Consider the following 9,575-nt stretch of genomic DNA (forward strand, 5'->3'; position numbering starts at 1 on the left):
TTTTTTTTTTTTTTTTTGAGTTGGAGTCTTACTCTGTCACCCAGACTGGAGTGCAGCGGCATGCTCATGGTCACCGCAGCCTCGACCTGCTGGGCTCAAGTGATCCTTCTCCCTCCACCTTCCAAGCAGCTGAAACTAAAGGTGCATGCTACCACAAGTGGCTCATTTTTTTGATTTATTGTAGAGACGTGGTCTCACCAAGTTGCCCAGGCTGGTTTCGAACCCCTGAGCTCAGACAAACCTCTTGTCTCTGTCTCTCAAGTGCTGGAATTATAGGCTTGAGCCACCGCGCCTGGTGGAATTTTTTAACTGTCACTATTTTCTAGGAGCATAGGGTTCAGGTAAAGTTTAACATTGTCAGCTTCCACTTTAGTTCATGAAAAATGAATATTATTCATCCCTGAACAACTCATAAACCTTCTGAGTGTGGCAAAACAGGGTCTAAAAAATAGAATCTCGGGCTGGGTGTGGTGGCTTATGCCTGTAATACCAACAATTTGGGAGGCCAAGATGGGAGAATTGTCTGAGCCTAGGAGTTTGAGACTAGCCTGGGTAACTTGGGAGACCTTGCCTGTAGAATAAATCAAAAAATTAGCCAGGCGTGGTGGTGCATGCCTGTGGTTCCACCTCCTTGGAAGGTGGAGGTGGCAGGATCACCTGAGCCCGGAGGTCGAGGCTGTGGTAGCATGCCACTGCACTCCAGCCTGGGCAATAGAGTGAGACTCCAACTTAAAAAAAAAAAGGTTTATCAAGGACTCTTGTTGTCATTGTCTCTGCAAAATTAGTTAAGCCATATTGACAGGTGGTGGCAAAGATCAGTCCTTTTAAGACCTAGATGTCAGGCATCTTATACAAGAAAGAGAAATATTAATATAAAATATATTATTAATATAAAGATTAAATATTAATATAAAGTAAAGAGTCAGAGTTGAACCTTGAAGCTAACAAGTCTGGTAGATCTCAGGAGGTCAGTGGTGGAAAATCTTTCAGTTATACAACACCACTCATTGAGTTTCTTGAAGTTAGGATGTTGATGCTCTGGTAAAATTGTCCACATTCTTGGTTACCTCTCATTTAAGGACATGCATGACCTGAGCATTTCACTGGACTTCCTTCCTTAGTGGCCCAGATAGGAGCATGTTCATGGAAAAATCTTGCATGATCTGTTACAGTGTGATATAGTCTTTGAAGTTTACATCAAGTTGCTGGACTTTAGTTCTCAGATCTTCTTCCGATCTTGGAAGAAAGAGCCAGGTCCATTTAGAGTCCTAAGAGACAAGAATCTGGGTAGTCAAGTTTTAGTTCTCCGTGTCATCAGGTAAAGTGTGAAGATGAAAGTCAGAAAACTTAGTGTGGTGTGTTGGGTGTGTTGTAACCAAATATTGAAGAAAACTAGAAGAATTGAAAATGTGTTACAGACCACACTGATATACCACCTAACTCCAGTAAGAATGGCCATCATTAATAAAACAAAAAACATCAGATGCTGGCTAGGATGCGTAGAAAAGGGAATGCTTCTACTCTCCTGGTGGGAGTGCAAACTAGCTCAACTTCTATGGAAAACTGTGGCGATTTCTAAAAGAACTAGAAATTGACCTTTCCAGTAAGGTCCGCAATCCTGACAGTCCACAATCCTCCTACTGGAAATATACCCAGAGGAACTCAAATAGTTCTACAAAAAAGATACCTGTGCTAGCATGTTTATTGTGGCACTATCACAATAGCAAAAACATAGAGCCAACCATTCTGCCCATGGAAAGCAGGCTGTATTTTTTTTAAATGTGGTGTATAGGGGCCTCTGGGTCCCCCTGGGTGGGCAACAGGGACTTCACTTCCAAGGCGAATCCTCAGGGAAGTGGCCGGATCACAGCCGAGGTGATCAAGCACCTGGAGCGTCTGGTTCTTGTGGATTTCAGCAGCAGCGAAGCAGTAGCACTAGTGGAGAAAGCCATTGCCTCTGGTGACTGGCTCCATGCCATGGACAAGGCTGGGTTGGAGCCCATGGAGTCCGTCCTGGAGGACAGAGATCTACGACTGAGACCTGACAATGTAGTAGAAGGCAACTGTGTTGAAGAACTACCACAAAACTACCATTGCTTCATGGAGGAGTATTTTGTGCCACCTCCCCCCAGTATCTCTTTGCCAAAGCAGGATTAACAAGAGCCCTTTCCCTTTCCAGACAGCTGAGTAGCTTATTCTAGGACGGGGGTATCCTGTGACCACAAGGAAGTGCAATGAAGGTACTTTGCTATTTTGAACACTAAAGTTCCTGCTTCTTTCAGTCACCTGAAAAAAATGACTGCTTAAGTGTTTCTTCATAGCTACTGACTCTTCTGAAGACAGAATTGGGAAACATCTAGCCAAAACAAGGCAATGACTTTCTGATGCTAATGGAAGTAAAAGGAAAGAGCAAAAGTTAGTTGCCAAGGAATGGATCAAGTACTCACTTAACAGGCCTGTTCAGTATGGAAAGCATCATACTCCTTTAACTTCCTTTTTTTTTTTTTGAGTTGGAGTCTCACTCTGTCACCCAGTCTGGAGTGCAATGGCCGCTCCTGGCCACCGCAGCCTCGACTCGGCTCTGGCGATCCTTCTGCCTCAGCCTTCCAAGTAGCTGGAACTACAGGCGTATGTTACCATGCCCGGCTAATTTTTTGATTTGTTGTAGAGATGAGGTCTCTTCAAGTTGCCCAGGCAGGTCTCGATCCCGCGGGCTCAGGCAATCCACACACTTCAGCCTCCCAAAGTGCTGGGATTACAGGCCGAGCCACCGAGCCCGGCCTAACTTCCCCTTAAAAGATTATTTACCAAACAGAATAAAAGCAAGTTTTTATATTTATATAGCTGGCAGACAGAGCATCTGATCACTATGTGACAACCTAAGTTGTCATTTCTAGCTGCTATTTTCATTTATTTCAGCAGCCCTATCTTTACTGAACATACCTAAATATGCTCATGGGCACCCACTTTGTTCCTAGAAGAGGGCTAAGTTCTGGTAAGGTCTGAAGAGTGTAAGTAGACTAGAGTGTGGGAACTCAAAACTAGAACCATCTGCCATCCCACAAAGTGATTATGTGCAAAATACCTGGTGTTTTGTCTTTCTGAGAAAGGAACTTAAAATAAAAATAGCTTTGGGCCTTAAAAAAAATGTGGTAGGGGCCACTGCCTTGCTAAACTATGGTACGGCCATGTGCTCTTTGAGCTATGCCCGGGGGATGTTTTCTTAAGCTTTGGCCCTCTCCCCTCGCTTGGGGAGGTGAATCTTCTCTCTCTCTCTCTCTCTCTCTCTCTCTCTCTCTCTCCCCAATTTACTTTTAAATAAACTATATTTTCTAATCTAAAAAAAAGATGTGGTACATATACACAATGGAATATTATGCAGCCCTACAGTAGTACAAAATTAAGGCTTTCACAGCAACTTGGATGGATTTAGAGTCTATCAATACTCAGTGATCTATCACAGAAAAAAGAACTGAGTACCAGATGTTCTCACTTATAAGTGGACCCTGAACATCTAGCATAATACTACAAGAAAGGGATTGGCAGTAGCAGGACACTGCTGGGGGGAGGGGGAGGACACATAACATCAATAAGGGTGCCTGATCCTAATTCAGATGAAGTGAGGTCCAATGGGAGGCTTAAACTTCACCTGTACGAAAACCACTTATGTACCCATTCCTGACTTGTAACCCACATCTTTTTTTTTTTTTTGAGTTGGAGTCTCACTCTGTCACCCAGACTGGAGTGCACTGGCCGCTCCCAGCCACCGCAGCATCGACCTGCTGGACTCCGGCGATCCTTCCGCCTCAGCCTTCCAAGTAGCTGGAACTACAGGCGCGCGCTACCACGCCCGGCTCATTTTTTGATTTATTGTAGAGATGAGTTCTCGCCAAGTTGCCCAGGCGGGTCTCGAACCCGAAGGTTCAGGCAATCCACTCACCTCAGCTTCCCAAAGCATAGGATTACAACCTGAGCCACTGAGCCCGGCTTACCCCACATCTTTAAAATAAAAATTTTAAAAAGAAAATAAAAGAAAAGAAAATGTGGCATGGACTTGCAACGTGGACAAAGTAACAGCATCCAGCCCCTTGTGCATGTAGATACCACAGGTGGCTTTTATTTTTATTTCCAGATGGGGAGAGGAGAAAGTCAACTAAATTGCTCCAAAATAAGACACAATTTGTTATCCATCAATTATCTGTAATTTACATAGAGGTGTAAAGTAACTCAAAGGCAACTAACAAGGCCTAACAACTAACAAGAGTGTGCTCTGCAAATGTGTAGTTTTCCACTGACACACAAAATTTCTTTCTACAGTCACTGTCCTCTTGATCAAAAATAGTCTCAGTGAAAGATTATTCTTGGACACAAAGATGGTCTCATCAAATTTGGCCTGATTACTTACACAGGTAGAGCTAGAACAGCAATTTGCCATATATAGGTGTTCTTAAGTTTGTGTTGCTGGAAGTTTTCATAAGGAATCTTTTTTGTGCGTGTGTGAGTGAGGTGGAATTTGTTAGGTGGCAGGAAAGCTCTTGGCAGCAAGAGGAGACCCCAAAGAGGTTGCCCAAGGAATCTTTTAAAAGCCACTCAATGTTAGGAAGACAAGCCAAGAACCTGTAGTCAGATCTCACCTGTAGTACCTAAGATTTGAGTGAATTCCACTTCTTGAGATCTCCAAAACATCCAAAGATTCCCAAGTCCCCCAGTACATGACTTCCCTTATTCACCTGTGATGCTAGGAATCCTGTAAACCAGGTAGAGGATACTTTTCCCCAGGACTTTGTTAGCATTGTCTCCATAAAGTCGGCTGTTGTTCCTTAAAAATATTTGGTCACCAACTACTTGGAAGGCTGAGATGGAAGGATCGCCTAAGCCCAGCAGGTCGAAGCTGCTGTGACCATGAGCATGCCACTGCACTCCAGCCTGGGGGCAAGAATGAGACTCCAACTCAAAAAAAAAAAAAAAAAAGTATTTGGTCAAATCTGCTTTAATGAGCATTGCTCTCAAATAAGACCTTCCAGGCAAGGCCATAATTGCATAACCAATGTTTCCAATTATGTCCTGCCAACAAGGAAAACAGATTATTATTGAACCTATTAAAATAACAATTTAGCCACCAAAGAGAATATTTAACAGTTCCCAAATCCTGGGAGGATCAGGCAGAAAGAAAAAGGTATATGTTTCATTTTGGTTTATAAAAGCATAATCTACTAAGTTGCTATGAGTTACAGACAACTTAAGAGAAAAGTCAGCTTAAGAAATTGGGTCCCCTCCCACTTTTCTGTCCCCTCAATAAATCCTGCTTTCTCAAAAAAAAAAAAAAAAAAAGGAATTTCTTATATCCAGAAAATAGAGCATTAAAATATAAATATATCATGGACAGCAAGGGTCCTGGAAATTCTCTAGGAAATCCCCATACACGGACTGACAGTAAAGTTCGCGAACTTGCCACTGTGTGCTTATGCTGGCTGCTCTGTACAAACAACTCGGTAAGGTTTCATAACCTTGGTATATTAGTGTCTCACAGCTGTGTTCGTGTTGACACATGTCAGTGTCTTGCTGAGTGGTTTTCATTATTGTTGTTGCATGTTTTTGCGTGCCATCACGAGAAGGTTGAAATTTGAATTACAGCAACAAACAAACATTAAATTTCTTGTTAAACTTGGCAAGAATGGGCCATTGCCAGAACATCACCACCATTGCCTTGCTAAGCTCTGGTGTGGCCATGTGCTCTTTGCGCTTTGACCAGGCCATGTTTTCTTAAGCTTTGGCCCCCTCCCCTACCTTGGGTAGGTGAATTTCCTCTTTATCTCTGTCTCAAATTTACTTTCTAAATAAACTATATTCTCTAATCTAACAACAACAACAACCACAACAAATTTTGGTAAGAGTAGAAGTGAAATCAGGGACTTGTTAGTCCAAGTTTATGGGAATAATGTCATGAAGAAAATAGCAGTGTGCAAATGGATTAAATGTTTTTCTGAGGGAAGAGAAAGTGTCACTGATAAAGAGAGTTCAGGACAGCAAGTAGCAAGCAGAATTGATAGAAACATTGCAAATATTTGTCAAATTGTGTGTCAAAATCATTGGCTGACTGTGAGAAGCTTAGCAGACCAAATAAACATTGATAGAGAAAGAGGAAAATTTTAACAAAAAATCTTGGGATGAGAAAAGTAAGTACAAAAATGGTCCTGAAAGAGTTTTTGCATCACAACAATGCACCAGCTCACACAACACTGTCTGTGTGGGAGTTTTTAGCAGGTAAGCAAGTAACTGTATTGGAATATTCTACCTACTCCCCTGACCTGGCCTCCAGTGACTTTTTTTCATTATGCAAAGATGAAGGGAATATTAAAAATAAGGCATTTTTATGACATTCAGAATATCAAGGGTGATACAACAACAGCTCTGATGGTCATTCCAGAAAGAGTTCAAAAATTGCTTTGATGAGTGGACGAGGCACTGGCATCAGTGCACAGCTTCCCAAGGGGAGTACTTCAAAGGTGACCATAGTGACGATATTCAGCAATGAGGTATGGCACTTTTTCTAGGATGAGTTCGCGAACTTACTTGTCAGACCCTGTAAGGCATATAATTTCAAAATATTTATATTAATAAATAACATTTTATTCATACAGATTTAACCCAGGGAAAATTATATATCTTTTTTGATTGGACAATGCTTTCCATGCAACTCATCAATAGTAACATATCAAATAAACTTAACTATTTCTAGACCCGCTCTTTTGACACTGTAAAATAAAAAATTTCTTCTGATTTTTTAAGGGTCCCTTGAAAATCTACAAGACGGTCTTAGGTATTAAAAAATATCATTTAGGATTTAATTTGGGAAAGGCAAAATAGCAAAAGTTGTCAAGAGATTTGAACACTGATCAAAATATGATCACGGATTTCTTGGAACAATACTTGGTTATCAGGTTCATCAAAGGAATGGCAACAGATTTAAGAAGTAAATGTAGAAGGTAACATGATGGTAAAGAACCTAACTTAGCTCTTTCAAAAATGAGAAAACTTTACTGTCTTAAATCATCAAGGACATGACAAAGTCAACACAAAGCACAGCAAATTATTCTTATAATACACACAATCTTTGTAATCTTGGCAGATTACACAGAAGGTAAGAATAACTTCACAATCACTTATCAAGAGCAGACCAATAGTATAAGAAAAAGTTGTCATTTTAACAGAGAGAACCAAATTCTAGTTTTGTATCAGTATAATATTTGCTACTAAAGACCTTTTTAAGAATCTTATACATAAATCATAAACCTTAGTCAGCTTTGACCATGGCAAATAAAATTCTGTTTCTTTACACTTTCTACAACTTTACATATCCATTCAAGTTTTGTCCTAGACTTTTCTCTTTCTCATTCTGGAACAACCAGTCATTTTACTTTAGACAGAACTACTGGTTTTGGGGGGGGGGGTTTGTTTGTTTGTTTTTTTGCTTAACAAAAGCATATTCCCCTTAAGTCAATATCTCAAAGTGGCAAAAAATGAACATGTTTATTAACAGACCCAAAGATATGGCCTCTTCATACTCATACACAAGAACTTCAGAAATATTCAGTTTATATAAGCACTTATTTATCGCTAAGCCAATAGGAATCTAGCACCTTTTTTTTTTTTTTTTTTTTTTTTTAGTCAGAGTCTCACTCTGTCACCCAGGTTGGAGTGCAGTGGCACACTCAGAGCCACCACAGCCTTGACCTGCAGGACTCAGTAGATCCTCCTGTCTCAGCCTTCCAAGTAACTGGAAACATAGGCATGCACCACCACGTCCTGCTCATTTTTTGATTTGTTGTAGAGACGAGGTCTTACCAAGTTGCCCAGGCTGTTCTCACACCCCTAGGCTCAGGCAATCCTCTCACTTCTGCCTCCTGAAGGACTAGGATTACAAGCATGCCGCTGAGTCTGGCTAGAATATAGCACCTTTAAGAGATTTTATAATCTAGTTTGGTAATGCCATCCAGAGGTAGGAAAATATTACAAATTCACAGATACATATATGTTGTACATACAGATACAGTTTTTTAGCTTTAATCTTAAAATTTTAGCCAGGGATTGACCCCACCCTTGTGCTCGATAACTCGCGAAACTTCTCGGAGGCCTTCCTCTTTGATCTGGGCCACCACCATGCCATCCAGACTAAAGAAGACCGGGAAACTTCAGGGCCACATGAGCCACAGCCACAGCTGCATCATCAAGCACTGAAAGCACTCGGGAGACCATGGTAAGGCTGGTGGCTTGCATCACCACAGGATCAATTTCGACAAATATCACCCAGGATACTTCAAGAAAGTTGGTATGAGGCATTACCATTTAAAGAGGAACCAGAGCTTCTGCCCAACTGTCAGCCTTGATAAATTGTGGACTTTGTTCAGTGAGCAGACAAGGGTGAATGCTGCTAAAAACAAGATGGGAGCTGCTCCCATCATTGATGTGGTGCAATCAGGCTACTACAAAGTTCTGGGAAAGGGAAAAGCAGCCTGTCATCATGAAGGCCAATTCTTTAGCAGAAGAGCTGAGGAGAAGATTAAGGGTGTGGGGGAAGCCTGTGTCCTGGTGGCTTGAAGTCACATGGAGGGAGATTCATTAAATGCTACCAAATGCTTTAAAAAAATTTTTTTAGCCATGGATGAAGCATACACATAGAAACACAAAATTTACTGGTTCATATTAAAGCAATTTTCTCTTCCTATTGGATATGAATTCTTAATTGATTTAATTAACAATTTACTTTAACAATATAGACAACCCAACAGAAAAGAGTAACAAAGAAGATTGTTGTCTCTCACCCAATAGAGACAAGATTTCTATGGGCTGTAAACTCACTTACAGAGATCACCAATGGTCAGACCACAAAACCAAAAGAAGCTGTCAGTGGAAATGAAGCAAGTACTCAAAAAGAATCAAATCCCCACCATGCGCCCAAAGGACACTGAATCCTGAGTCAGACTCACCCTTGGGTCCCCAGCTGGCAGTCAGGAATGGAACAAACAAGGACCTGAGGACCCAGAGAAAGGTCTAATCCTCTCTGAGTCATGGCCCCGAATTGTCAAAAACAATATGCACGGGGCAATTAAAGAGAGGATTTAATTCAGGCTATTGCTATGGGGAAAATATTCATTAATGAGGAAGCTCAAAGAAAAGGAAGTGGATCTGGAGTTTCATAGAACCTGGTAGACAAAGGAATTGTCAGGAAGAGTAGAGGCAAGTCTTACCTATTGGTGGGAGGAGGGGTTCTTTGAAGCTAGTGGTTTGCTGGAACACAAAAGGGTGAGGAATTTCTTTTCTTTCCTTTTCTTTTCTTTCTGAGTTGGAGTCTCACTCTGTCACCCAGACTGGAGTGCCGTGGCCACTCCCGGCCACCACAGCCTTGACCTGCTGGGCTCTGGCAATCCTTCCACCTACCCCCACCCCCGGAAGTTTCCCACTATTGCCAATCCCTTTCTTATAGTATTACAATAGTTGTTCAAGGTCCACTTATGAGTGAGAGCATGTGATGCTCGGTTCTTTGTTTCTGTGATAGATCACTGAGTATTATGACC

General features: G+C 41.5%; 2 pseudogenes; both read left to right on the top strand.

The window, feature by feature from the left end:
- The window catches only part of LOC103271941, a 5,283-nt pseudogene extending 3,096 nt beyond the window's left edge, over positions 1–2,187 (top strand).
- A 5,973-nt stretch (positions 2,188–8,160) lies between these two features.
- LOC103271939 lies at positions 8,161–8,598 on the top strand (annotated as a pseudogene).
- The last annotated feature ends 977 nt before the right edge of the window (positions 8,599–9,575 follow it).

This window comes from Carlito syrichta, unplaced genomic scaffold (genome assembly GCF_000164805.1).
Source record: "Carlito syrichta isolate Samal-C Ts95f unplaced genomic scaffold, Tarsius_syrichta-2.0.1 Scaffold312030, whole genome shotgun sequence".
Classification (NCBI taxonomy): Eukaryota; Metazoa; Chordata; class Mammalia; order Primates; family Tarsiidae; genus Carlito; species Carlito syrichta.